At 35.5% G+C, this 5468-nt stretch overlaps 1 non-coding gene across 1 annotated transcript; it reads left to right on the top strand.

Annotated features, from left to right (window-relative positions):
• Positions 1–4104: 4104 nt before the first annotated feature.
• On the top strand, positions 4105–4215 carry LOC118023266. Its single transcript, XR_004682731.1, has one exon. It is a non-coding gene; the product is annotated as a U6 spliceosomal RNA (small nuclear RNA).
• The last annotated feature ends 1253 nt before the right edge of the window (positions 4216–5468 follow it).

The raw sequence follows: 5468 nt of genomic DNA, 5'->3' as shown, positions 1-5468 counted from the left end.
TATGAATATTGATGCAAAAATTCTGAACAATATACTAACAAACCAAATTCAGGTGCATATGAAAAAGGATTATATACAATGACCAAGTGGGATTTATTCCTGGAATGCAAGGATGGTTGACATCAATCAATGCAGTACACTAAATTATCAGAATGCATAAAACAAAAACAAACAAAAACTTATTGGTCATATCAATTGATGTAGAAAAAGCATTTGACAAAACTCAACACCTTTTCATGATAAAAATACTCAACAAACTAAGAATAGAAAGAAACTACCTCAACAAAATAATGGTCATATATGAAAAACCCAGTTGCCATCATGGATGGATAAAGAAAATGTGGTTTATGTATATACAGCAGTGATGAAAGACTAAAACTGTTTTTCTAAGATTAGAAACAAAAGTGATACTCATTTTGCCCCTTCTTTTCAATATAGTATTGAAATATACCAGAGAAATTAGGAAAGAAAAATAAACAAAGTCATCTAACTGGAAAGGAAGAAGTAAAATTATCTCTGTTCACAGATAATATCATCTTGTATGAGAAACACTAAAGGTTACACACACACACACAGATAAATTGACAAAAAAAATTCAGCAGAGTTGCAGGACATAAAAATCAACACTTCAGGGCACCTGGGTGGCTCAGTCATTAAGCGTCTGCCTTCGGCTCAGGTTATGATCCCAGAGTCCTGGGATCGAGTCCCACATCGGGCTCCCTGCTTGGCAGGAAGCCTGCTTCTCCCTCTCCCACTCCCCCTGCTTGTGTTCCTGCTCTCACTGTCTCTGTCAAATAAATAAATAAAATCTTAAAAAAAAAAATCTTTAAAAAAAATCAACACTTCAAAATCAGTTACATTTCTATATACTAACAATGAAAAATCTGAAAAGAAATTCTAAAAAATTCCATTTATAATCATAGCAAAACTAATAAAATACTTAAGAATTAACCTAACCAAGAATGTGAGAGACTGTACAATGAAAACTACAAAATATAGCTGAAAGAAATTACAGAAGACTTAAATCAATGGAAAAATGTTCCCTATTCAGTGATTGGAAGACTTAATATTGCTATGATGTCAATTCTACTCAAAGGGATATGCAGATTTAATGCAATCCTTATCAAAATCCCATTGCCATTATTTTGCAGAAATAGAAAAACATTTTCTCAAATTCACATGAATCTCAAGGAACACTGAATAGCTAAAACAATCTTGAAAAAGAAGAATGAAGTTGGAGGACTCACACTGATTTATGAACTTACTACAGAGCCATAGTAAACAAAAGAGTGAGGTATAAGCATAAAAAAAGCAACAACTAAAAAGCCCAGAAATAAATCCTTGCATATATGATCAAACGACTTACCAAAGGGTGCCAAGGGTGATCTCACTGCCATTCAGTGCCATTAATCTTTTCCACAAATGGTATTTGGAAAACTGGACATTCACATGCAAAAGAATGAATTTGAACCTTTACCGAACACCATATGCAAATATGAACTCAACATAGGTCAAAGATGTAAATGTAAGAGCTAAAACTATCAAACTTGAAGAAAACAACATAGAGGAAAGCTTCATGACTTTGAATTTGACATTAATTACTTGGATAAGACAACGAAAGCACAGGCAACAGCAACAATAAATGGACAAATTAAACTTCATCAAAATTTAAAATTTTGTGCATCGAAGGGCACTATCAACAGAGTAGAGAAGCAACATAAATAATGGGAGAAAATATTTTCAAATCATATATCTGGTAAGGGATTAATATCCAGAATATATTTTTTTAAAAAATCTATCACTCAAAAATGAAAAAAAACAAAACAAAACAACCCATTTCAAAACTGGTCAAATCTATATGGACATTTCTTGAAAGAAGGTATACAAATGGCCAATAAGCACATGATGTGATTCTCAACATCACTAATCATTAAATAAATGCAAATCAAAACAACAGTGGCTGTTAAAAAAATCAAAAATAGAAAATAGGTATTGTTGGGGCGCCTGGGTGGCTCAGTCGGTTAAGCATCTGCCTTCGGCTCAGGTCATGATCCCAGGGTCCTGGGATCAAGCCCCGCGTCGGGCTCCCCGCTCAGCAGGAAGCCTGCTTCTCCCTCTCTCATTTGCCCTCCTTGTGTTCCCTCTCTGGCTGTCTCTCTCTCTCTCTCTGTCAAATAAATAAAATCTTAAAAAAAAAAAAGAGAGAGAAAATAGGTATTGTAATCAATTTTTTTATTCTTATGTTAATCCCCATACATTACATCATTAGTTTTAGATGTAGTGTTCCATGATTCATTGTTTGTGCATAACACCCAGTGCTCCATGCAGAATGTGCCCTCCTCAATACCCACCACCAGGCTAACCCATCCCCCCACCCCCCTCCCCTCTAGAACCCTCAGTTTGTTTTTCAGAGTCCATCGTCTCTCATGGTTCGTCTACCCCTCTGATTTCCCCCGCTTCATTCTTCCCCTCCTGCTACCTTCTTCTTCTTGTTGTTGTTTTTTTTTTTTTCTTAACATATATTGCATTAAGAAAATAGGTATTGTTGAGGATGTAGAGAAATTGGAACTCTTGCTCTTAGGAATGCAGAATGCTGCAGTCATTGTGGAAAACAGTAGGCCAGCTCCTCAGAAAATTAAACATATAATTACCCTATGATCCAAAAATTCTACTTCTGGGTATGCACAGAAAAGAATTGAAAGCAGGGTCTTAAACAGGTATTTGTATACCAATGTTCATAGCAGCATTATTCACAATAGTTCAAAGGTGGAAACAATCCAAATGTCCATGGACACATGAATGCATAAACATATTTTGGCTATATGTATACAATGGAATGTTATTTTGCCTTAAAAAGGAATGAAATACTAATTACATGCTACAACATGTATGAACCTTGGAAACATTATGATAAGTAAAACAAGGCAGACACAAAGGGAGAATTATTATATGATTCCACTGATATGAGGCAGACACAAAGGGAGAATTATTATATGATTCCACTGATATGAGGTACCTAGAACGGTCAAATCCTTTAGTGACAGGAAGTAGAGCAGTAGTTACCAGGAACTGGGGGTAGGGAGAGTTTTTTAATAGAGTTTCAGCTGGGGATGATGAAAAAGTTCTGGAGATGGATAGCGATGATTGTTGCACAACAACATGAGTGAATTAATGCCACAGAATTGTACACTTAAACAGGGTTAAATGTAGGGCGCCTGGGTGGCTCAGTTGGTTAAGCGACTGCCTTCGGCTCAGGTCATGATCCTGGAGTCCCGGGATCGAGTCCCACATCAGGCTCCCTGGTCAGCAGGGAGTCTGCTTCTCCCTCTGACCCTCTCCCCTCTCATGCTCTCTCTCATTCTCTCTCTCAAATAAATAAATAAAATCTTAAAAAAAAAAAAACAGGGTTAAATGTAAATTTTATATTATGCGTATTTTACCACAATTAAAAAAAAGATAATTCATTGTTAATGTAAAAGACAATTGAGTAACAATTAACCTATGCAGAAGTAATGCGTGACAACAACAGCAAATAGGACAGAAAAAAGAATAGAAGTATATTGTAAGATTCATATACCATACCTGAAGTGGTATAATGTTACTTAAAGGTAGACTATGTAATACTTTAAAGGTATCTATTTTAAGCTCTTGAACAACTAGTAAAAACAAAATAAAATAGATATAACTAATAAGCCAGTAATACAGGGAAAAATGAAATCAGAATAAAAAATTGTAAATCTTTTTAAAAACCTCAATTGCTTCCATTCGCCAAGTAATATAAGTGAAGGGGTCAGGCTAAGTGTAAAAATAAATAGACTACAGTGTTCTAAGAAGCCCATTCCCAACATAAGTGGAGCGGGGTAGGGTGAGAGGATGGGAATGTATGCTTATTATTGCTAAATCTACTTTCAATTTTTTTCTCTTTTAAGAAAAGTCAGAAATCTAGAGTATTTACTTACTCATTCCTTTGCTTACTTATTCATTTATTTATGTGAGACCTGGTTTTTAAATGTTGTCTCTGATTTATTTTAAAATAGTACTGGCTAATTAAAACATGGTCATAGTCTATATGTAGCCTTCCATGAGAGTTCTAATTTAAATAAGGTGACTGCTCGATTCGGCAACACGTATACTAAAATTGGAATGGTACAGTGAAGATTAGCATGGCCCCTACCCAACGATGACACACAAATTCATGAAGTGTTCCATATTTAAAGATAATAAATAAATAAATAAATAAATAAATAAATAAATAAATAAATAATGAATTAAAAATACAGAGTGTGCTTTCTATGAATGGATCGTTTATTACATAGCGCACCCTGTACCTTCTATCCTTGTTCCTACTCTTTCTTTTGCTTTTTCTGATATTTTCTGTCCAAATACTTTTTCAGAGTCCAGATCAAGTGCCATCTTTCCCTCGGAATTTTCCTTCTTCTAGTCAGACATGACCTTTCTGTTTTCTTAACAATCAAGACTCTTTTGTTTCTGTTTGGCAAAACACTTAAAAATCTGCTATGAATACCTGAGAATCAATCGGTTTATTATTCCATTAATGAAATAACTCAAATATTTATTAAATTCCTGCCATGGACTGGCACTGCAATGTTCTTACTTGCTTTTAGCCTGGATTTGCTTCCTCCCAACACTCTTTCTCTATACAGTTGCCAGCATGAATCTCTTCTAGAATCCTGTCTTTCCCCTGACCAACAAAACTATTCAGTAGCTCCTTCTTGTTTGCAGGAGGAAGTTAACTCCTTCTCCACATTTCCTGTCTTCTTGTACCTGGCCCTTGTACATCTGCTTCATCTTACCTTTTGCTTTCTTTACCCTGATTCTTCATAAATACAAAATTACCTACAGTCCCACAAAATTGCCTTATTCTATACAAGTAGGCTCTTGGTTTAGGACATCCTCCACTCAACTTGTCAAGTTCTGCTTCCTCATAGTGACACTGGCTCTGGGTTTTAGCCATTTCTACTACACCTACCCACATAAACAGAGCCTCCCTTCTTGGTCTCTGTTTTGGATGGTACAGAGTGGGTGTTATTGGGGCAAGTGGTCCACCCATTGCCCAGTTTCCCCAAGTTCAGCTATTTTAGTCTCTCACACTGGAAACTAAATTCTTATTGAGACTGGTTAACCCCGAGGTTATGTGGAACTGGGGTGCCCTCTACTGCTTTCCAGAACTGTAACTATGTTGCTTTATGTCATTCAATAAAAGGGAAAATGTTAATGGAATAAATGGGAATTCAGCTGATAGACTGTTATTTCTCAGGGCAAATATTGAATTCTGTATCAAAACAAACAAACACTATTAAAATGGTAATAAATATTCTTCTAAGTATGAGTTTCTATATAATTTTGATATGTCACTATTTCACTATCCCCTCAGGCCCACCTAACCTAAGGCTCTGTTATATGTTCATAAAAATTAAGAAGAAAGACTGGGTTATCATTTCATCACA

Source organism: Mirounga leonina, unplaced genomic scaffold, assembly GCF_011800145.1.
Source record: "Mirounga leonina isolate KUSES-001 unplaced genomic scaffold, KU_Mleo_1.0 Mir_178, whole genome shotgun sequence".
In the NCBI taxonomy this organism is placed as follows: Eukaryota; Metazoa; Chordata; class Mammalia; order Carnivora; family Phocidae; genus Mirounga; species Mirounga leonina.
The sequence above is the reverse complement of the archived record's forward strand: the minus strand, read 5'-3'. Positions and strand labels throughout refer to the sequence as shown.